The 24,699-nt window shown below is 41.5% G+C and overlaps 1 protein-coding gene across 2 annotated transcripts in view; it reads right to left on the reverse strand.

Annotated features, from left to right (window-relative positions):
- DELTA-OAT (ornithine-delta-aminotransferase) overlaps positions 1 to 24,699 on the reverse strand; it is a 175,279-nt gene that overhangs the window by 136,463 nt on the left and 14,117 nt on the right. Inside the window, exon 1 of one of the 2 annotated variants that reach the window (XM_089445880.1) lies at positions 4,535 to 5,615. The exons of the other annotated variant lie outside the window; for it this stretch is intronic. The gene's annotated coding sequence lies outside the window, so the exon portion shown is untranslated. Of the gene's footprint in view, positions 1 to 4,534; positions 5,616 to 24,699 lie in introns of those variants that run through there. 2 annotated transcript variants of the gene reach the window in all.

Below are 24,699 nucleotides of genomic sequence, written 5' to 3' on the forward strand. Positions count from 1 at the left end.
GGACTTGGATTTTGGCACATATTTCTAGAAAAAAAATTGGAATTGTAAGCTTTGTTGAAGAATAATTTCTCCTAGAAGAAAAGTTGTTGGGTTTTCTCCCAAGTTTGGGTTTCCCAAGGTAAATTTGTTGTCTCTATTGTGCATGGTTGTCTCTTTATAATCTTACTGTTTTCACTGCATTACTATTGAAATCTTTTGTGTATAATTGCTCAATAATATCAATGGCATAAGATAAATTGTATGAAGATTATTAGGTAGTAATTATCAGATCAGAAGATTGGTTTCTACTATGCATCTTGTATAAAATTCAACAATGCTATCAGAGCCTTGTTAAAGGAGCAACCATTGAAGTCAACCTAAGAAACAATGAGATGTGAATTCACTTGTGCCAGAGAACAAGCTCTAGAGGAACGGCAACTGTCTTAAAGAGGTCAAATTTGCATCTATTCTATTGAATGTGGAGGGCCAAGTCAAGGAAAGTCTGTTGAGAGGATCCACAACCAAGGAAATGGGGTTGCAGACCCTATGTAGACCTTCTCTCAGATGGTCGAGATAGTTAGGTGTTGATCGCACTCAAGAAGAGGACTAAACCGAGGTCTGTGAGAAATTTTGAAGGGAAACCCAAGAGGAAAAGGCTATAAGGAAAGTCTATTATGAGGGCCCCAAACAATCTGTGTCTAGGCCGCAGTGCTAGAAGAGGGCCAAGGGCCTCAAAAAGTGTGCTCAAGCAAGCCAAAAGGCCTTGATATCATAACAAACAATCCGAGAGCCTTTTGAGGAGGGTCGAGTACCCTCAAGTCTGTGGTAAGGCTAGTAGAGGTGGTTGTAGCAAACTATGGTGGACAAGAAGGAAGGGTTGAAAAGTGAAGTCTAGGGGTATAATATCCCCTTCGGAAATTTTGTGGTATTTTTCTGAGAATTTTCTTTATAAAATTTTATGCTGACATTTTTGCCAAAAAACCTACGAAATTACACCAAAATGCACCAGTAAATAGGAACCCAAAAATTATACAAGCATGACAAATACATTGACAATTTGCAGAAGTAAACCCAAAAACTCAAATAACATCAGAAAATGCAGCACAAGGAATGACTCAGCTTCATTTATTATAATATAGCATGAAAGTACAACTAGAATTTCTGAGACATAGAAAGGATGATAATTTAGTGGACCTCCAAATATTCTACTTCTATGTTGATCCCGATCCCTCAAAATTCCACAACGGTTGCACTCTCCCTCCAACAGTCGCTGCCACTGAATCAACTGAAAGACGATGAAGCACCAATTGAGGACCTGAATGATCTTCACTCCAATATCCCCGAAGCTCTATGAAACTCCTGGACAAAGGCTCCTCAAGGAGAGTTGGGTTTTCATCCAACACTCTACAACATACCTGAGGGTTTCTGTCCTGGGGCTAGAGAAGTTGGGAACTAGGTTCTCCAAACCTCATCAATATAAAATATCAACAATGCAAGATGTCCCCCAATGGCCTCCCCCTCCTCTTTTATAAATCTGATGGACCCATCTAGAACCTCCTATTTTATTATTATTTTAATCATTAAGCACATTTCCCTCTTTTTATTTCATTTAAAATATTCTTTTAAATGTGGGAAAATGGTAAATTGGCCACCATTCCTCCTGAAGTCACTGAAAATCACTTCTAACCATCCCATCTTGTAGACCTTCTCATTATGGTTCCAATGAACTATTACGCTAAGGTGTTCTGCCAAGTATTCCTCTTGGAATTTCAACTTAAGCGTAATTAATTGAGTTAGGTCCAAATTCCAATAATAACCCTGTTTTTCAGAAGTTGTCGGAATGCATGGAATGAAAGGCAAGTTGTGGAGATGGTGGAATATCCCAAGTGAATGCCATCAGATCCCATAGAAACTCCTCAAAACCCCATGAAACATCTCCAACATCCCATGGGCCCACCAATGAAGTAAACCTGCACCTGTGACTTCTTTGCCTCCAACCCTAAAGATCCATCCTAACCATGTCATAAGGAACACCAGAAAAAGGAACATCACAAGTCCTCCCACCACAAGATTGTTTGCCCTCAAGCAACCCAAACCTGTGGGCCAATCTGGTGGCCCAATGCAACTGAGACCCGATGCCCGGATCCCATACAAACCACTAGGTTATGCTATGCCTCTGTGTCAACCCAACATGAACAGGCCCCTCAATACCCGGATCCTAGACCAATCTTTGACTGAACCTATCATCAACAAATCCTCCTGGATCCCAATGCCACCAAGAACAAGCATCAATGCTCTGTTGCTCCTGCTGTGTTATAGCTCCGACTATGAATGTTGCTCCATTAACTGCATACCAACTCATCACCTCTCTCTAGTCCAACCCTTGGCATAGGCCAAGGTCAGTCCCATTATGTAGATGCAGGCCTAGAGTGCTAGAAAGTTGTTGGCCTACCTCCCACCGCCAACTGGAGCATGTAGTACTCCTCATGCCTAAGGGTCCCTACGGCACTATGCTCCCAACTGAGAATATCATGCCGTCAACAGGATACCAACGCATGATCTCCTGCCAATGCATCCCGTGCGAAGGATCGAATGCATGTGCACCTATATATGGTACAAGTATACTATGTTGCACCATGCTCAACTCATGCAGCTCTTTCCAACCAATCAACCAGATATGTCTAGGAATCCCTGCCTCTCTCCCTATAAGTGGGCAACATGTGTTGCATGCCCTGTCTATGTACTCCTGGATAGGGTGGCTACATGAAAATACAGACGCTTTGCTCGCTGCCACTACATCTACCTGCACCTCATCAATGGGTAGACCCAAGGATGGATGTGCCATTATCTCCGAAAGAGTCTCCCTCATCTGACCGTAAACTCCATGCTCCACTGGTCCACTAGTCACCTGCCAAACTGTCCTGTCAGGTTCCAACGGCTCCTAATGACCAATGTTTGTAAATACTACCTCCCTGGTGGTCGTCTGTACCTCTGCCTACTCTTCATCAATGGTTTGGCCCCAAGGGTGTCTGGACTCTGCTCATTCTCCTCCATCATGGGCTCAACATGAGCCACTAATTGACTCTCCACAAATGGCCCACTATGCAAATTGTGCATATCATCCTCCTCATCTGACTCATGCTCCTCTTAGTGCTCTCCATGTTGAATCATCACTAGGAGCTCATCTCTTTGATCGTCTCATCCCCGAACTCCTTCCCTCACAAGAAAGATCGGTTGCTCGTTGTGTTCATCCATTAAACATGGATGCACGTCATGGCTATTGACAACATCTACATATGATGGTTCATGAGAACCAATGGACTCATCTATGGTAGACTCTTGTCCAACTAAGGACCCTTCAATCTTCTCCACAATCAGTTGACTTGAGTTCCTTTCCAACTAGGCTTCAATTTTAGCAGTCTCATTTGTTTCTTTGTCCCCTTTAATTTTACATTTATGGTTTGGCGTCCATGCTCCCTGACATGTAAAATAGATCCGCTCTCTTTTCATTTGATTTCTTCTCTTCCTTGGGGATTTTGGACACTGCTCTTGCTTTGGCTCCTCATCTTTTCTAGATCTAAACTCTCCAAAAATTCTCCTCATCAAATTTCTTCTAACAAGAGGGTCAGCGCCAAGGGCTGCAAGCTACCTTAGTGACTCCATGAGCCAATAAATTTGAAAATTCTGTGCTCCCTGTAAAATACCCACTTGGAAATAGTTTTGCTGGATCGTCAAACAGTTTGCAGAGGTACTATCATAGGTATGTATTTCTTGTCATTTACTTCTAATATGATTATAGAGGATCATAGGTATAAAGTAGCATAATCTATGCACATAAATACATTCCACTGAAATATTCGATAAACAATCACTTATATCAGTCATTATTCATCTTGGCGACCAAACATTAAGCATAGAAAGGAACCTGAGAACACACTCCTTGCAATATTCTGGAGCAACCTGATTCACGAGATCCTTTGTAATGCACCCGATTTCCTCCGGGAGCAGATCTTAACACTCAGTGAAATGATGAGATACTGGTACTAATCCCATAAGTAATACACAATAGGCAGTCTTCAGATTAATGGTACAATGCTCTGATCCAGTGGGTTCAATCTTCAATATTGCACAGGTAGTTCATTCTCCATAGATGGTAGATTCAATCTCTTTAAGACATTCACCCTTCTGGTTTTACTTCTGCTCTAGCGAGGTCAATATCGATTTGGCCTTTAAGAACAATGTTGCAGTCGGACTCCCTTCTAATCATAATCTTTGAATTGTCATAGAATAATAAAATTCCCACTTGATATTTTCAGAGTTCTCTGAGAGTATATGAGTTTCTCTGCAAATGGTTTTGCCAGCAGTCTATGATTGTATTGCTATAGGGGTAGTTTTGGTTTATGACATGTAATTTAACTTCAAACCAGTGACTCAGATATTACATCATTCCCAAAATTAACATAAATCACTGGCATACATATTGCGTTGATGACAAGCAAGTATATACACAGAATTAATTTACTTGACAAAGGAAATATATGGCAATATGGATTACAGAGGAACTTAGTTTGAATGGCAATGAAGCAGCCTTGTAATGAGACTCATTTTCTTGTGTGTCTTCAGCAATAACTTTCACAAGAAAAGGATCTCCCTTTGTACTCCCTATCTCAGCCTGCTGCTACAGTTACAAATATGCACCATGTGCCCACTAAACAAGTAATAAATTTGTGTTCCCTTTAGACAGACACACGCACAGCAGCAGCTCTGTCCCAGATTTGGCAGTGATAACTCGTTCTTCATGAAATTGTGGCTCCGTCAACCAGTGAACCTGACCTCCATTATAAGAAATTCGCTCAAATCTGTGAGGGTTTGGCACTGTTCAGAAATGTGGTCACTGAATGGCCTGGCCATAGAGTTGTTTTGTTGTAGTTGCGTTCATAGTTAGCTCGAAGAGGGACAATCACCCATGCCACGATTAATGATAACTCTTTGTTACTGAGGGCAATTTTAGAACTCGGCCCTTCCAGTGGCCTCGTTCAATTCTCACACATAGATCCAGAGAATCGATACCTACTAGCCACTGCTAAATAATCTTACTGGAAATGTATTCGATCCCACAGAAATGTAACAGGAATTGTTGCAAATAATGAGTAGAATCTCAAATTTTAACTTCAGATCCTATGATTTGATTAGAAAATTTGTCCCCCAACTAGAATGCTCAGCCTCTACGATTATTAGCACACGATCCTCAGCAATAAAACTTGTTCACGCAGGAAATAGTGGTCGTTCCCTTTCCAGCAATAGCTCTGTCTCCCACTGCTATTTTTCCCACCGACAAATTCGCTCAGCTTGGGATCAATGTGCACATAACCAATGGTCCACTCAATCAGGGATGGGATATGCACTGAGGCCTGCACTATTCGACAGGAACCCGCCTCTATGTGGAAGGAAATCCCTGCAATTGGTACATTTTCGCTGATAAAGCACAAATGATTCAGCCCCAATCAATGAATCAATTCGACCTCAATGGCTTTAGACCAGGAAACGAGATTCGGCCCAACTATAAGGGTTCTCTTGGCCTCAAGAAGACAAAGAATCGACCCCCACAGAACGCCCAAATCAGTGCAATTAGTGCCCCAAAGATTTCAATATTTGCATATGCTCACAACCTTTAAATCTGAAAGAAAAGATTATTCAACCCTACCCAAGTAATTTTTATCTCTCGGCCCTTTCACATAAGATTCGGCCAAATTAATATTTTAGCCCCCTTTTAACTTTAGCTTGGCCCAATATTTGACCGCCTCATGAAATTAATCGGACCTTGGCCTCTCAAATCGTCGATGCATTATTCTCCATGCGACAATCATTCATTGCTTTTGTAAAATATTTAATGTGAAGTCAATTTTTCGAGCATTTATTAAAATTTGACCATTTTTTTTACTAACATGGCCTGAAGATTTCTTCAGCAACGATGTGGCTTCTCCGGCACATTTAGAATAAACCCTCAAACCATAATAGCTGCAACTGAAAACGGAAAACCCGCAAGCTGAGCCAAGGGCGCTCTGATACTAATGTAATATCCCTTTCGGAAATTTTGTGGTATTTTCCTGAGAATTTTCTTTATAAAATTTTATGTCGGCATTTTCGCCAAAAAACCCACGAAATTACACCAAAATGCACCAGTAAACAGGAACCCAAAAATTATACAAGCACAACAAATACATTGACAACTTACAGAAGTAAACCCAAAAACTCAAATATCATCAGAAAATGTAGCACAAGGAATGACTCAACTTCATTTATTATAGTATAGCATGCAAGTACAACTGGAAATTTTTGAGACATATAGAAATGATGATAGTTGAGTGGACCTCCAAATATTTTGATGCGATTCCACAACGATTGCACTCTCCCTTCAACAGCGATTGCCACTGAATCAATTGAAAGACGATGAAGCACCAATTGAGGACCTGAATGATCCTCACTCCAATATCCCTGAAGCTCTATGAAACTCCTGGATGAAGTCTCCTCAAGGAGAGTTGGGTTTTCGTCCAACACTCAACAACATACCCGAGGGTTTCCGTCCTGGGGCTAGAGAAGTTGGGAACTAGGTTCTCCAAACCTCATCAATAGAAAATATCAACAATCCAAGATGTCCCCCAATGGCCTCCCCCTCCTCTTTTATAAATCTGATGGACCCCTCTAGAACTTCCTATTTTATTATTATTATTTCCCCCTTTTTATTTCAATTAAAGTATTCTTTTTAATGTGGGAAAATAGTAAACTTACCACCATGCCTCCTCAGGTCACTGAAAATCACTTCTAACAATCCCATCATGTAGATCTTCTCATTTTAGTTCCAACGAGCTATTACACTAAGGTGTTCTGTCAAGTATTCCTCTCGGAATGCCACCTTAAGCGTAATTAATTGAGTTAGGCCCAATAATAACCCTGTTTTTCAAAAGTTGTCGGAATGCAATGGAACAAAAGGCAAGTTGTGCAGATGATGGAATATGCCAAGCAAATGCCATCAGATCCCATAGAAACTCCTCAAAACCCCATGAAACATCTCCAAAATCCCCTGGGCCCGCTGATGAAGTAAACCTACACCTGTGACCTGTTTGCCTCCAACCCTGAAAGTCCATCCTAACCATGTCATAAGGAACACCAGAAAAAGGAACATCACATGGGCCTAACAGCAAGGTGATTGATATGGTACAAGTGACTAAAGGAGAATCCTACCTGTGAGCAACAAGTTGATAGTGATCAAAAGGAGTTGATCTTTGTGTAAGCATTGGAGGGAAAGGACAGCCTGGTACAAGAGTTGGAAGACTTAGGGCTTGTAAAACCTAGAGCAAGACTTGGAGTGTTGAATGCAAGTAGAGTTGGTGTGATGCATACTTGGTTTATCCCCTTGATAGCATGTGGAATGACTTTGTGTTGATGCTAGCTTGTTGTTAAGCCTTTAGTGTGGCTAGATAGCTTGATGAATGGCTTGTTAAGCCTAATCCGCAAGATGAAGAAACAAAAGAATCTAAGCTTGATGAGATTGCATATGGAATTCATAAAAGAGGAAAGGATCAAGAGAGAGTTGACAATTCCCTACAACACTCAACAATTTCCTCCTTAATCAAGAGATAAATACTTCATATCTTTCTCCCTTGATTATTGTTATTTTTCCTTGGTGAGCCTCTTGTCTTCGTCTTTTTTTGCTTGGTTATAATTGTTTCTTCCATGGCCTCCTAAATGAGGTTTGCAAGTACATCGTGAAGGCTACCAAGGCAATGATTCTAGCAGCAAATGGCAGCATCGAGAAGAACGAAGCAAAGTTTGTGGCAAGAGGGTTCTCCCAGTAAGAGGGAGTACAAAGATAAGTTTTGCTCCAGTCTCCGATGGATAGGTTTTTGTATGACCTAAGGGCTCGAGCATAAACTCAACAAGAATGATTGGTGTTCAAGAGGGAAAAATTATACAAACATCCAGGACCATGCCAGATGACTAGAAGAGCTTCTAGTACTGAGGGAGTAGATAGTCACACAGAATGGAAGGGGCATCCTTCCAAGAGGATGTCATGGGTTGAGATTGTCAAGATGCTCAGAGGCAGAAGGTCTCTAGAAGCAATACGCCCTTCTTTGGAGGGACCATGTCGAGAAGTGGCAGAAAGACTTGCTTACATGTCGGGACCATGTTAGGCAGTGGTAGAAGGACTTGCTTACATGGCAAAAGCAGCAGCAGTAGTAGAAGGACTTGCTTATGGAGCAGCCAGGACTACCACAAGAGGATCTGCTTCAGCGTCAAAGGGAGTTGGCCTCGAAGTTTGAAATGAAGGATCTTGGCCAGAAACATTATTTTCTTGGGATTAGAGGTGTAGCAAAGACTAGATAAGATCTTCCTCAAGGGAAGTACATTATCCAGATTTTGGGGAGATTCGGTATGATGGACTGCAAGTCCATGGCTACATCTATGGTGACAAATCTGAAGAAGTTGAGTGATTTCGCTTCAGATTTAGAGGTACAAGCAGTTGATCAGATCCTTGATGTACCTGGTTAACACCAACCCTGATTTCTTGCTTTGCAGTGAGCACCCTAAGCACATTATCGACATTCTCACCAAGCCTCTATTTATTAATTTTTAGCAGCTCAGTGACAAATTCCAATCACGGGGCTAGATTCCTTTTTTCAAGGGGACTAATTTTGACCTTTGGAGCACTGGATTTGGACAAGGGAAAGTATATTTTTGAAGTGAAGCACACAATGTCACATTTGATCAGGTCAACCCTAAAGCGAAATTGGACACCCTTGGAAGCCTATAAATACAAGTCAAGTGAAGCTCATTTGGATATCATCATCAAGCATCGTCTTCTTCTCTCTCTTCATTGGATTGGTTCGCACAGATCTAAAGTTTGCAGAGTTTGGTTCGTACATGTCCGAAATTGCAAGGAATAAAGCTCGCACGTGTGATGTAGGGTTTTGATTTGCAATCGCACGCTTGCCACAGGGAATTTTCGGTTACAACCACAAGCACATAGGCCTATTCGTGCAGTTGGAGCATTTCAACCACATGCACATACACTCTCTTCGTGCGGTTGGAAACTAGGGTTTCATTTTTGCAGTTGATCGCAGGCTAGACAAATACCTTTGATCAGTATTGTTTATGGGTTCATGTTTCTGAACATTGTTGGGTTGTTTTTGTTGGATAGATTTTTGATTGAGATCTGAATCATTGTACTCTCTACTGAAAATTTTATGACAATCTAATAGAAGAAGAATTTCAAAGGGTATTCCCCCTTGTGGGGTTTTTCCCCTGGTCGTTGACCAAATCTGGTGTCTCTTGTTGATGTGTTGATTGTCTCCTTTGTCATTGCATTTATTGTTCTATCTTCAATTACTGTTGATGATTGGAAATATTAATTAATGTTGAAAGATTGCAAATTGAAAACTTGAATTGGGCTAAAGTATCTGAAACAGCATAGAGCAGTGTAAAAATTAACATGGTATTAGAGTTGAGGTAAAGGACAAGCCCAAAAGGAGACAAGAGTTGAAGCAATCATATTTGGAAAAGTCGAAGGAGCCTATCTAATCTAGTCAAAATGTCAACCTCCTTCAAGGAAAATGAGAAATCGGGTGACTCATCTAACTTTGTTGCTTGGAAGATCAAGTTGGAAATCATCACTGAAGACAATGATGCTTGGGAATACATACAAGGAAAAGTACCTGGGCCTCCAAAGAATGCTTGTACTATTGTCAAAAATAAGTAGAAGAAAGGTCAATTAAAAGCAAAGAAAATTATAGTTGATGGTTTTACAAGATCATTTGCTTGCATATGTTGGAAATTTGAGAAAGTCTAAAGACATGTATGATAAGTTGGCCGACATGTATGAAGTTAGTAAATTTGAGTGAGATCATCTCCTTGAAAGATCAACTCAAAGATATGAAAATGAATAAAGGAGAAATTGTGCAATCATATATATTGAGAATAACTCGTCTTAGAGATCAATTGCAGAGAGTTGGGGAAAATGTACATGAAAGAGACTTGGTGGTGGTAACCCTTAGAGGTCTCCCTCCTATTTGGGAAACCTTCATTACCACCATAAACAACAACAGTTTTATGTCATTTGATGAACTTGTTGGAAAGCTCACTCAAGAAGAATCAAGGATGATTTCAAAAAGGAGAATTCATAAGCATGGAGAAGAAGAGCCCGTTGCATTTGTTACTCAAGATAAGAAAAAAGGGAAAATGAAGATCATCTAGGTCCTCTCTCAAGTCAAAGGACTCTTATAGAAGATCAAGGGATATTGAATGTTACAATTGTCACAAGCGTGGTCACTATGCCTGAGACTGTCCGAGAAAGAAAGATGCTCCAAGATTTTATCAAAGCTATAACAAAAACAGGTAACATGATAGAAGAAGCAATGATGGAACAAGAAGCGATGATAGAAGAAGGCGAGATGATAGAAGAGAGAGAGACGATCAAAGAAGAAGAGATACTCTGGATGATCGTGAAGAAAGTCCTCGTCCTCAAAAGAAGTCAAGGAACTCCAAGGATGATTATAATGTAGCTACTAGTTAATCTTCTTCAGATTCATACATTCTTATTTTAGCCCTTTCTAGTTCTTCTTCTTCAGATTCATACGATAGTTCGCTGGTAGATAGTGGGCCTTCTAGACACCTCACACAGTATAAGGAAGTCCTCTCAAATTTGGTTAAGAGGGAGACAAGTTTGAAGATTATTCTTGGGGGCAACTCTGTATATCCAGTGATGGCCTTTGGTACTGTCAAATTTGATTTGAACTATGGAAAATCTATTATTCTTCATGAAATGATGTATGTTCTGGAACTAAAAAACAACCTAATATCTATTTCTGCTTTGGAAGACAAAGGAATGAGAATAGCCTTCATTAATGGAAAGGTCCTCTCCTGGCCGAAGGGATCCCGAAGGAAAGATGCCTTTATCTTGGGATCTAGAGTGGGAGGACTATATAGAGTCATTGGAAGACCTCTTCTAGCATAGATCCATGACACCAATCATCAAATTGACATATGGCACCAAAATAAAAGGAAGTCTAGGGGACCATTTCCCTCTAACAAGATCAAGACCGATGATAATTCCGAACAAAACGAAGTAGTTGTGATAGCACAGGTTTGGAAGGATACTATGGCTGAAGAATCGATTAGGAAGAAAGATGTATGGGATGTTGTTCCAAGACCACAAGGTAAACCTGATGTAACTTCAAGATGGCTATACAAGATGAAGCATGAAGCAGATGAAAGCTTTTAAAGGTATTGTTACCCACCATTTTCTAGGTGATATCCCTAGCAGAGAAAAAAATTCTCCAAGATGGTCCTCAGTCGGCAGCCAACAACCCCTTGCAGACACCAACTAGCTTGATGTGCCATTTCTCCCCCACCTGAGCCATCCATGTGGTCCCTCACCCATCTGTCATGATCGTATGTTTGAAGGTGGGCCTCCCAAACCTCAAGGTATGTCTTGTTATTTGGAAATTGAGTATTCCAGTTTATTTATCATGGAAGCTTTGTGCATGGATTAATAGGGGGATTCGGCAGAGAGTGGTCTAGGTCTGTGCTCTTGTCCCCTAGGTCTCTTTTGGGAGGTTAACCTTGCACCCTAGTCTCGTGGGACCTCTTTTACTGACCTATTGTTTTCAGGGATGGTACTACACAGGAATCCCCAATTTTGGTTGGGTGGTCCCGTTCCACGATTCGCATATATTACTCCCCTTCCACTCACTACACCCTCAATCATCTCTCCTCCCACCTGGGTCCACATTCCTCCACTAGGTCCACATACATAGGGTTAGCCACCCCCTCCCCTTGCCCCACACCATCGATCGGGCCTGGAATGATGCTCGGAGGTTGATGCGGCTAAAAGAAAAAGAAAAAAAGCATAATTGGCCACATTCAACAGGAAATTGTACCACAAAATGCAAAAGATGGTCAGGACAAAAAACATTTAGCACATGGGAAAAGGCCATGACATGAGCTCTACCCCATTCCATGGCCATCACCCTGGTTCCTACATGGCCCTTGATGAGCCTCCTTTATCATTCAGGAACCCATGATTGTCCCAACCCCCGATGGGCGATGAACTACCCCACCTTAAAAGGGGGCATCCACTACTATACTTTACACATCATGCTCTCATTACCTAGAGCCCTGAGCAGTTAACCAAAGAAAATCATAAAAAGGCAAAAGGCATATGAAGAAGGGTGGAAAAATCAAGTTCGAGGTAACTCATGCACCACGATTGCTCCCTCCTACACATTATTTATCCAAGTGTGGCCTTCCCTTTTATTAGCTACCCTTGTACCATGGCATGTGATCCAGGTTTCCCCCTTTCATTCCCTACTCCATTCCATCATTATGCCACATGCCACCACCATTTGAGGGATGTTCACGGACATACCACCCCCTTTATAAGTAGAAACCACCTAATAGGGTGCTTGGTTAACCCTATTTGGAGCTTGGAGACATTAGCACATACCAAAGCCCACTATGGAAGGGCATGCCATTGTGAAGTGCCCACTTGTTATCCATGGTTTATAAACTCTTTTACTTGATTTCTTTAATGACTTGGTATGTTGGAAGGCACGGGGATGCATTGGATCTTATGCAAGATTGCAGATGGTTTCCATTTGGGTTTGGTCACCCTATACGGGGCCTTGGCCCCCAGAGGGCTACATTGGCACATGTAAGGTGTGTGTAGAGATCCAAGGGCATCCATAGCAACAGACAGCACTCCATGGATCCCCACATCCATTCAGAGATTGTTCACGGTTCACTTATTAGACGAGGAAGATGCCCCTGATCCATGATGCCCAGTCGGCCCCAGAGTTGCATCATACACTTGGCAGCATAGTTTTAAAAACCGGCCACAAAAACCGATAACCGGTCTAACCGGCCGGTTGGATGCCTGGCCGGTCCGAACCGGCCTATAAAACCCGGTTAGCCACCTCATTTGCCCAAAAAACTGCCCTAACCGGTCAAAACCGGCCGGTTTAGGGCGGAACCGGCCGGTTTGTAGCAAACCGGCCGGTTTATGGACAGCCCGCCGGTTTATGGTCTCCTGTGGATGCGAGTTTCTTTTTGTCTTTGGCTCTGAGATTTGGTTAGGGCTTAGCTGAAGTTAATCCACAAAGTCTCCTCAGCCTCACTTCAAAAGAACGTTAACCTTACCATAAAACAAGATTGCTCACTGTAATAATTTTTGGACGTTACCTCAATTCATCTATCTTGTGAAGACCTGTGACGTATTCAAAACTAAACTGTGACTGTAGTTAGGGTTTCCAATAACCATACATCTCAACAAACCTTGATCTCGTCTATCTTCTTGGAGATTGTATTTTGCATTGGGCTATTTTCTTTTAAAATGGTTGACAAGGGTATCGCAGGTGGCTTGAAGAAGCACATATTACAGTCTATTCCCTTGTCATACCTTCGAAAATTTTGCTTGTTGAAAGACAATTTTTGTGACATGTGTTTGGCGTCTTGAGGAAATGTCTTGAGCTCGGATTTCTTGCAGTGATAGTGTCAGTTGAAGATTTTTAATGTAAATCAGAAGGGGATTCGTTGACTCTGTTTTATTGTTTTTGTGACATATCTATGAGTCTTTTGATTGCTAGATTCTCTGAAGCTTAATTGTTGTGGCATTGGTCTTGAATAATCCTGAGAACGACTCGCAGTCATTGATAAGGCAATATATAAGTCAATTCAAAGCCTAACAAACCTAGAAGCAACAATGTTGAGCACTATCTAGAGGTTAAGGTTCATCAATACTTGGCATCGTTGAAAAAGCTCACTTATGTAGCTATTTGATCCTTGACAAAAAGTTATGTGTGGTATAGTTAACCTTTTCTCAGATCTACACAAAACCTGAAGCAATTATCTACACTCTTGTGATAATTCATGAACTAACATCAAGTTGATCATTGAGTCTTTTGTGTAGCAAGGTGTAAAACACTTATGGCACAATACTGCCATATTCTCATATGTTACAGTGCTAGCATCATTTGAAGCTTTTCACTTCGGTCGATGATATGTATTGCACTCGGTGCCATTTTGATATATTCACCTTTGCATGGTATATAAATGAGCAAACTTTGCATATTTTGTCTCTATTGGCTTGGAATCATGGTTTTACATCTTAAAAATAGTTTTGTTTCATTAAAAATTAATTATTTAATGTATTTTTTAAAAACCGGTTCGTTTAGACCAAACCAGTCCCGGTTAGACCGGTTCCGGTCGGTAAACCGGTTCATTAGGTGGACCGGTCCGGTCACCGGTTCCGGTTTTAAAAACACTGCTTGGCAGATGATCCAGGACTTCCATGATGATGTGGCATCACCTATACCAACATCCTAGCCCTTGCAAACAATCTACAGGCATCTTCGATTTGTTTGGAGACCCATGAGGACACTTGTGTGCCCCCACATACCATTTGGAGCACCATGGGTTGTTACAAGGGGCCAACCCCTTGTCCACTACTTTTAGAAGTCCAACTCCACATTATGGCACATATGGACTTCATTAGGCCTCCTCCAAGGCCCAACAACATGCATTATTGATTATTCGACCTCTTGAGAGGTTTATTCTTATTTTTATGAGCTAGTTTGGTGTACTTGTCACTAGAAGTTAGTTATTTTGCACATTATTTTATTGTAGGGGCTAATGTAGGCCTTATTAGTTAAATCGAACTCATTAGAAGTGTATAAATAGAAGTGATGTGAATTCGTTTTAGCAGCATCACTTGGTTGGACTAGTATCTCTTGTGAGAACTTCACTATCCTTCTTGGAAGACGAAATTTTGGAGCATGGAATGAATTTTGATGTTTGGATCATTTTCTCTTGTCATGGAGCTTCTTGATTGGCAAAAATTTGATGGTTGGATATACGCTAATACATCTAAGTCCAATTTTAATGCTATTCTTTTTCTATTTTTGTCACATACATTGTTGTTGGGATTTCGCTATACTAGGGCTAATTTGTTGCATCCATCTTTGCAAAGTTGTGGGAATTTTGTTTCTAGATAGTGATGCTTCATGTATGGGCCATGTATGATGAGTGAATGTTCCTAGGGATGTTTCATTGTTGAAATTGATCTTGATAAGCCATCTATTTTGCAAAACGAAGTATAAAGTCTTTGAAGTTGCTCTCCTTTGCCCTAGTGCTAAGTGAAGTTGCCTTTAAGGCCTCCTTGACTAAGAAAATTCAATTTGAATTCATAATCATTCTTGACTCCAATCTCCCCAAAGGATTACGCACTAGTCTACCATAGGTGATCACCCTAAAACCTAGCTTTCTTCACCTTCTCCTCATCTTTCTAGGTCTAGCCACATAGGTCACCTAGGGCATAAAATATCTCACAATCTAGTTATCCAAATACTTTCATTTGTGGTACACAACTGCGATGGTGTGTACTCAAGAAGCCCTCCAAATTTCATGAGATTCTGACAATTGGATCTTGAGATATCGCAAGCCCTAGCTCAAAAACCAATTATTGCCCTTGGTTTCCCTTAGGCTAGATACCTCACTAGGATCTTTGCGTTGCCTTTCATTGAAAATTCATTCCTTGATCCCTTTCCCCTCCCTAATTAGGTCAAGTATATCACTAGTTGCTAAATCCTATCCCTTTGACCTAACCTCAGGTCCACTTGGTCCCGTGTGGTCCCATGCACTATTAAAGTCAACTCTTTAAAAACCACTTGGGAAACCAAGTTCCACAAGGATTTTAGGGTTTAGGAAGCTCCTTTGTAGGTCACATTCCCTAAGCCAACCCCTCAAATCCCTATTCCCCTATCCTAGAGAACCTTGCAGCTTGCTTAAGAAGCAAGCAAGTCCCACTCTTGAGTCTCTCTTAGGAAAGGGTCATCGAGATCACTTCACATCCATCTTAGTTGATCTATCCTTCACAAGTGACTATATATTAGGTCTCCTCCCATCGGTGAAAGTCAATAAAGAGTAGGAAGCTTTAGTTGTGGTGATAATGGGCTTTAGTTGCATTGTTTCTCTTGACCTAGCAAGTGCCCCTCTAGGATCCTTGCTAGTTTGAGTGGTAACATTTTGGCGCCGTTGTTGAGGACACGAAACGTGTGTTTGTTCCCCATACGACATATTGACATAACATTATTAGTGACTCCATTGGAAGAACGAAGCCCTAGTTCTTCATTGAACTTTAAGGTTGATGCTTGTACGGTGAAGCAAGCATTTTTCTAGGCATCTTTAAATTCACTCTAGTGACTCCTACATATTTTTCATGTATATCTCAAATAGGTTGTCGTTCTTTGATAAATTTCCCGCTTTGGACATTGCTAGCATCCCTAGGCACCCTAATCGTGTCACGGGAAGGATGGTATGTGGGGGGATGCACCTAACCAGCCATATATCGCGCATTCAATGCACCCGGAGATGCACGTGAGATAATCCGTTAACACACGAATTTGAAAACTCGTCACTAAATAAAAAAAGGCAATTTGCGTGTTAACGGGCTATGTCCCGTGCATCTCCGGGTGCAATGAATGCGCGATATATGGCTGGTTAGGCGCTACCGTATGTGGGGTGCCCGTGTTTGATGGTGATCCACTCTCCGCAATTGACCACGTAGAAAGATTTAATGCACATGCTTCAAGAGAGGAGGTTGTTCACCAAGATGTCCTTATGTTGTTGTTCATGGGATCTCTCAATGGTCATAACTCATGGTTGCATGATCATGAACCTAAGAGCATCTCATCTATTGAGGAGTTCGTTGATGGCTTTCTTAGGCATTTTCAAGTATGCCCCACATTAAGCATCCAAGAGGAAGCCTTCATTGACCATCATCAAGACATTGAGAATCTAAGTAATGAGCAGGAGGACGACTCCCCCTCAGGTCCACGTGATGAAAATGATGATTTTGAGAACACGTGTTGGGAAGAACGAGTCTATGAAAAGTGAAGTTGAGACTAACCTTACCTTTCTCAAGGATAATACTCCCGATGATTCTCCTTTTGAGAACCTTGAGGAAGGTGATCCCATTAGCCCCTTAGAAGATGACATTGGAGATTATTTCCATATTGAAAAAGAGAAATGGGAAATTGTTGGTCCTCAATTTGACTATGCTCCCATTTATGACACCAACAAGGAGGATGAGGTTGAGAGTGGTCCTCCCTTTCTCCCAGGCATTATTTATGAGGACATATCCATCGATACCCTTGGGAAGGAGAATTATCATTTTCCCTTGCATGAAAAGGAGCAATTGGAGATGATTGATTCTCCTTTTTGGGAAGACCCTATCTTTGATACCAACAATGATAGGATTGATAAGGCCCTTGCTCATACCTACCTTCCTTATGATTCCGGGAGTATATTCAAATCACTTGAGCCTCTAGAGTTGGATTTTCAGGAAAAGGGTCCCGTTGAAACTTCACCTTCCCCTTTTCCCTTTTCTATTGTTCATCATCTTGAGTCTTCATCAAGTGATTCCCTCACCCTTTGTCATATGATCTCAAGTGACTGTGAGCCCTTTCCCCCTTCCAAGTATAGTGTCAAGGAAGAGCCCCTCATTGATTATACTTTACCTCCTTGGACACACCCTCAAGTTTTTTATCACTCCATGAACTCCCCTCTCCAATGTAACCATCACCTTGAGCAACCTATTTATTGCACCCCTTCCTTCCCTCGCCCTTCATTCCCCTCTCATCATGACCTTGTGGCATCTACAAGGCATGATATTATAAACAATGATTGTAATAGGGAATTGTTGAAAGCGATCTTTCATTCCACCATTGCGTACTTAGAGGGAAATCCCTACTCTTCTAGATTGGCTTATTCTCCTTCTCCTAGGGCTTCCTTTTACCTCGAATGGAGATCATATTTTCCCACCTCCAACCTGTGTCATCCTCCATACAAATATATCCGCATTTGCTTCGGGATTTGCTACATGAGCAGTCATACTAGCAGGGATATTTATATTGATATGATGATATGTTGGTTGCACTGGCTTTATGATTACACTTAGCATTAGCATTACTATATGCATGTTAGCGTAGGATGCATTGCATGCTGATTTTTACATTAGAACTAATGACATGATATTTTTCATGGTAGATTCGCTGCATTTAGATTCAAAATTTGCATTTGAAGAATTTATTTTTATGGATCGATTTTATGGGTCTAATCCAAGCATGTGCAATCATGAGACGTCGCGAAATCATGTTGCCCCATGTTTTTCATCTATTATATGTGCAAATAATAGGTTTACAGCAACCAAGAGATTGCTAGAGTGCTTGTGACCTTTCGTTCGAGTAGCTTCGTCAACTTTTTCGAGAGATCACGCCCCATTTATAGCCAGATGTTACCCACCATTTTGTGGGTGATATCCCTAGGAGAAAAAAAATCTCCAAGATGGTCCTCAACTAGCATCCCCTTGCCAGTGCTGCGAAAATCGCAATTTTTTGCCTTAAAAGATTAAATCGGTGATTTTTTCATTTTGAAAAAATCGCAATTTAATCCTAATCTTTTCAAAAAAAATCTTGATTTTTGTATTTTTTTAATTTTTTTAATTTTTATTAATTTTTTTGTATTTTTTTAATTTTGCCGAATTTTTGTCGATTTTTACCGATTTTATCCCGATTTTTTCCTATTTTGGACCTTCGCCGATTTAATCCCAATCGCAATGTTCGCAACATTGCCCCTTGCAACCACCAACTAGCTCGATGTGCCATTTCTCCGCCACCTGAGCCAGCCATGTGGTCCCTCACCCATCTGTCATGATCATATGTTTGAAGGTGGGCCTCCCAAACCTAAAGGTATGTCTTGTTATTTGGAAATTGAGTATTCTAGTTTATTTATCATGGAAGCTTTGGGCATGGATTAATGGGGGGATTCAGCGGAAAGAGTGGTCTAGGTCTGTACTCTTGTCCCCTAGGTCTCTTTTGGGATGTTAACCTTGCACCCTAGTCTCGTGGGATGGTACTACATGGGAAACCCCAGTTTTGGTTGCGTGGTCCCGCTCCCCGATTCGCATATATTACTCCCCTTCCACTCACTACACCTCCAATCATCTCCCCTCCCACTTGGGTCCACATTCCTCCACTAGGTCCATAGTGTCATCCACCCCCTCCACTTGCCCCACACCTTCGGTTGGGCCTGGAATGATGCCCGGAGGTTGATGCAGCTAAAAGAAAAAGAAAAAAAGCATAATTAGCCACATTCAACAAGAAACCGTACCACAAAATGCAAAAGATGGTCGGGACTCGGGACGAAAAACATTTAGCACGTGGGAAAAAGTCATGACATGGGCTCTACCCCATTCCATGGCCATCACGTTGGTTCCTACATGGCCCTTGATGAGCCTCCTTTATCATTCAGGAACCCATGATTGTCCCAACCCCCGATGGGCGATGAACTACCCCACCTTAAAAGGGGGCATCCACTACTATACTTTACACATCATGCTCTCATTACATAGAGCCCTGAGCAGTTAACCAAAAAAAATCATAAAAAGGCAAAAGGCATATGAAGAAGGGTGGAAAAATCAAATTCGGGGTAACTCATGCACCACGATTGCTCCCTCCTACACATTATTTATCCAAGTGTGGTCTTCCCTTTTATTAGCTACCCTTGTACCATGGCATGTGATCCAGGTTGCCCCCTTTCATTCCCTACTCCATTCCATCATTATGCCACATGCCACCACCATTTGAAGGATGTACCATGGATATACCACCCCCTTTATAAGTAGAACCACCTAATAGGATGCTTGGTTAACCATATTTGGAACTTGGAGACATTAGCACATACCAAAGCCCACTATGGAAGGGCATGTCATTGTGAAGTGCCCACTTGTTGTCCATGGTTTATAAACTCTTTTACTTGATTTCTTTAATGACTTGGTATGTTGGAGGCACGGGGACGAATTGGATCTTATGCAGGATTGTGAATGGTTTCCATTTGGGTTTGGTCTCCCTATACGGGGTCCTGACCCCCAAAGGGCTACATTGGCACATGTAGGGTGTGTGTAGAGAGCCATGGGCCTCCAAAGCAGCAGACAGCACTCCATGGATCCCCACATCCATTCATAGATTGCTCGTAGTTCGCTTATTGGATGAGGAAGATGCACCTGATCCATCATGCCCAGTCGGCCCCATAGTTGCACCATACACTTGGCAGATGATCCAGAGCTTGCATGATGATGTGGCATCACCTACACCATCATGCTAGCCCTTGCAAGCGATCTATAGGAATCTTCGATTTGTTTGGATACCCATGAGCACACTTGTGTGCCCCCACATACCATTTGGAGCAACACGGGTTATTACAAGGGGCCAACCCTTTGTCCACTGCTTTTAGAAGTCCAACTCCACATTATGGCACATATGCACTTCATTAGGCCTCCTCCAAGGCCCAACAACATGCATTATTGATTATTCGACCCCTTGAGAGGCTTCTTCTTCTGTTTATGAGCTAGTTTGGTGGGCTTCTCACCAGAAGTTAGTTATTTTGCACATTATTTTATTGTAGGGGCTAATGTAGGCCTTATTAGCTAAATCGAACTCATTAAAAGGGTATAATTAGAAGTGATGTGAATTCATTTTAGCATCGTCACTTGGTTGGACTTGTATCTCTTGCGAGAACTTCGCTGTCCTTCTTGGAGGATGAAATTTTGGAGCATGGAATGAATTTTGATGTTTAGATCATTTTCTCGTGTCTTGGAGCTTCTTGATTGGCAAAATTTTGATGGTTGGATATACTCTAATACATGTAAGTGCAATTTTAATGTTATTCTTTTTCTATTTTTGTCACATACATTGTTGCTGGGATTTCACTATACTAGGGCTAATTTGTTGCATCCATTATTGCGAAGTTGTGGGAATTTTGTTTCTAGATAGTGATGCTTCATGTATGGGCCATGTATGATGAGTGAATGTTCCTAGGGATGTTTCATTGTTGAAATTGATCTCGATAAGCCATATATTGTGCAAAACGAAGTATATTGTCTTTGAAGCTACTCTCTTTTGTCGTAGTGCTAAGTGAAGTTGCCTTTAAGGCCTCCTTGACTAAGAAAATTCAATCTGAATTCATAATCATTCTTGACTCCAATCTCCCCAAAGGATTAGGCACTGGTCTACCATAGGTGATCACCCTAAAACCTATTTTTCTTCACCTTCTCTTCTTCTTTCTAGGTCTAGCCCCAAAGGTCACATAAGGCATCAAATATCTCACAATCTAGCTATCCAAATACTTCATTTTTGGTCCACAACTACATTGGTGTGTCCTCAAGAAGCCCTCCAAATTTCATGAGATTCTGACAATTGGATCTTGAGATATCGCAAGCCCTAGCTCGAAAACCAATTCTTGCCCTTAGTTTCCCTCAGGCTAGAAACCTCACTGGGATCTTTGCATTGCCTTTCATTGAAAAATCATTCCTTGATCCCTTTCCCCTCCCTAATTAGGTCAAGTATATCATTTGTTGCTAAATCCTATCCCCTTGACCTAACCTCAAATCCACTTGGTGCTATGCGGTCCCCATGCACTATCAAAGTCAACTCTTCAAAAACCACTTGGGAAACCAAGTTCCACAAGGATTTTAGGGCTTATGAAGGTCCTTTGCAGGTCACATTCCCTAAGCCAACCCCTCAAATCCATATTCCCCTATCCTAGAGAACCTTGCACCTTGCTTAAGAAGCAAGCAAGTCCCACTCTTCAATCTCTCCTAGGAAAGGGTCATCAAGGTCACTTCACATCCATCTTAGTTGATCTATCCTTCATAAGTGATTCTCTATATATTGGGTCTCCTCCCATCGATGAAAGCCCGTAAAGAGTAGGAAGCTTTAGTTGTGGTGACAATGGACTTTAGCTTCATTGTTGCTCTTGACCTAGCAAGTGCCCCTCTAGGATCCCTGATAGTTTGAGTGGTAACAAGTACAAGGAAGAAGTATGTGTCAAGCAACTTCAAGCGTTTGATGTACATGATAGGAAGACTCTCATTAGCAGATTGAAGAGAGCACTATGTGGTTTGAAGCAAGCTCCCCGAGCCTATGCCCGAATTAACAATTACCCGAAGCATTGAGGGCTCCTGGGATTGAGGGATCTCTAGACAATAGGCTATCACCCCTATATATCACCCATAGGGTTGAAGACGTTGCTCCCTTATCTTGGTCTAGTAGAGTATACCCTAGTTGGCATTTGTCTTTCCCACCCATCTGGCCAATGGGTGTTGATTGCTTGAGTTAGGCGCGATCCTCACCATTTATGGTAACTGGCATCCCACTCAAGCTAGAGATGCAGGTTTCTACCACTGATTTTTGAGGGTCAAGTTGGGAAGATCAGTAGATAATAGGACAGGCGTGATCCTAACCATTTATGGTAAGTGGTATCCCTCCTATTATCATCGGGCAGTGGGATAGGTACAATCCTTACCTCCTAAGGTAAGTGGTATCCCTCCTATTGTCTAAGGTTTCCAGGGTCGTAGCATTGGCTCACTGCTAGTAGAGGTTTCCCGGGTCCTAGCATTGGCTCCCTGCTGGTAGAGGTTTCCCGGGTCGTAACATTGGCTCCCCACTGGCAGAGGTTTCCCAAGTAACAACATTGGCTTCCCACTAACAGTGATTCCAGGTGGTAGTATTGGCTCCCCGATGGATAGAGGGTGGTAGATGAAGCTCCCCTATGATTCTTCTTCTTTAGATTTGAGAATGTTTTAGCAGATAGAGTCGAGCAAAGATGGGACATGATATGATGACATGATACTTGCAATGATCACATGATGCAATTGGAATTTCTCCCTAGCTGAGAGAAAGTGTTAATTTTTGGCAGCTTAGTGACAAATTCCAATCATGGGACTAGATTCCTCTTTTCGAGAGGACCAATGTTGACCTTTGGAGCACTGGATTTGGACAAGGGAAAGTGTATTTTTGAAGTGAATCCCACAATGTCACATTTGATCAAGTCGGCCCTAAAGTGAAATTGGACACCCTTGGAAGCCTATAAATACAAGTCAAGTGAAGCTCATTTGGATATCATCATCAAGCATCTTCTTCTTCTCTCTCTTCATTGGATTGGTTCGCACAGGTCTGAAGTTTGAAGAGTTTGGTTCATACAGGTCCGAAATTGCAGGGTCCAAAGCTCACACGTGTGATCTACGGTTTTGATTTGCAGTCGCATGCTTGCCACAGGGAATTTTTGGTTACAACTGTAGGCACACAGGACTATCCGTGTTGTTGGAGCATTTCAACCGCACGCACATACACTATCTTCGTGCGGTTGGAAACTAGGGTTCCATTTTTACAGTTGACTGCAATTGACCGCAGGTTGGACAGATACCTCTGATCAGTATTGTTTTTGGGCTCATATTTTTTAACATTGTTGGGTTCTTTTTGTTGGATAGATTTTTTATTGAAGATCTGAATTGTACTCTCTGCTAAAAATTTTATGACAAACTCATAGAAGAAGAATTTCAAATGGTTTTCCCCGTTGTGGGGTATTTTGCCTGGCTGTTGACCAAATCTGGTATCTCATGTTGATTGTCTCCTTTGTTCTATCTTCAATTAATATTGATGATTGGGAATATTAATTAATGTTAAAAGATTTCTAATTGAAGAATTGAACTGGTCTAAAGTAATTGAAACAACATAGAGCAGTGTAAAAATTAACACTTCTAGAGAAAAGTTTGTATACTTCAAAAACAAGCTTGGCGTGATGCAGAATGTTTCCCTCGTTGAGAGGGAGTGATGATGTCTTTACAGGATTGGGGCAAACCATCTCCTAAAGCCATAAAGGACTTTAGTTGGATCATATGGATTTCACCAGGAGAGATGGATACATTCACTTCAGAAGCCAAAAGTGGCTAGGTCATAAAGGACTTTGACCAAAGGTGAATGGCCCAGGGAAATTACAGGATTGGGCAGATCTTCTCCTGAGAAACCAGAAGAACTTAGCTGCCAGAAGGACTTGGTTGGGTCATAAAGGACTTCGACTAAAGGGAATAGATGTAATTCACTTGAGAAGCTATAGAGGACTTTGGCTGGCAAGTTGGCAAAGGGTGAATGTCCAAGGGCAGATTCTCTCTTGAGAAGCTAGAAGGACTTGATTGGGTCATAAAGGACTTTGACCAAGAGGAGATTGATACATTTACCTAAGGAGCCATAAAAGGCTTTGGCCTAAGGTAAAAGGCCCTAGATACTCACATTGCCTACTCCAAGATGGAGTGATCAATAAACGTGCATGTGCAGAGTTACATTTCCCAGTCCAGGATGCAGTTATCTATAAACATGCATTAACATGGCACACTCTTTAACTTTTCTTATGAAGGAGAAATTTCAACTAAAGGGAAATATGTTGCAGCCAAGGAGAATACCTCCCTCGCTAAGAGGGAGTATTGATTTTTTGTAGCCTTGGGAGGTATTCCTGCATGCCAAGAGGCCTCCTAAGTCGACCTAGAAGAATTATGGAAATTAAAATAAAACTTTATTTTTTGGGCATCATGTAGGCTCCAAATTTTCAAGTCAACCCCACCATGATGTTGGAGAATCTAGGGCAAAGTAGTGTTGTGATGATTCTCTGTGACTTGATAACATTTTGTGAAGTCTTTTTACTTTTCTTATTAGCTTATACTTCTTCTTATTATTATTAGTGCATATGTGTGTGCTTCATCAAACTGCTACCAAAACAAAATAACAAGAACACAAAATTTGGCTCTCTGCCAGGGACAAACCCTCTCCACTCTTGAGA

This window comes from Pinus tabuliformis, chromosome 9 (assembly GCF_031772625.1).
Source record: "Pinus tabuliformis cultivar Carrire ecotype Pingquan chromosome 9, CPIR1, whole genome shotgun sequence".
NCBI classification, from domain to species: domain Eukaryota; kingdom Viridiplantae; phylum Streptophyta; class Pinopsida; order Pinales; family Pinaceae; genus Pinus; species Pinus tabuliformis.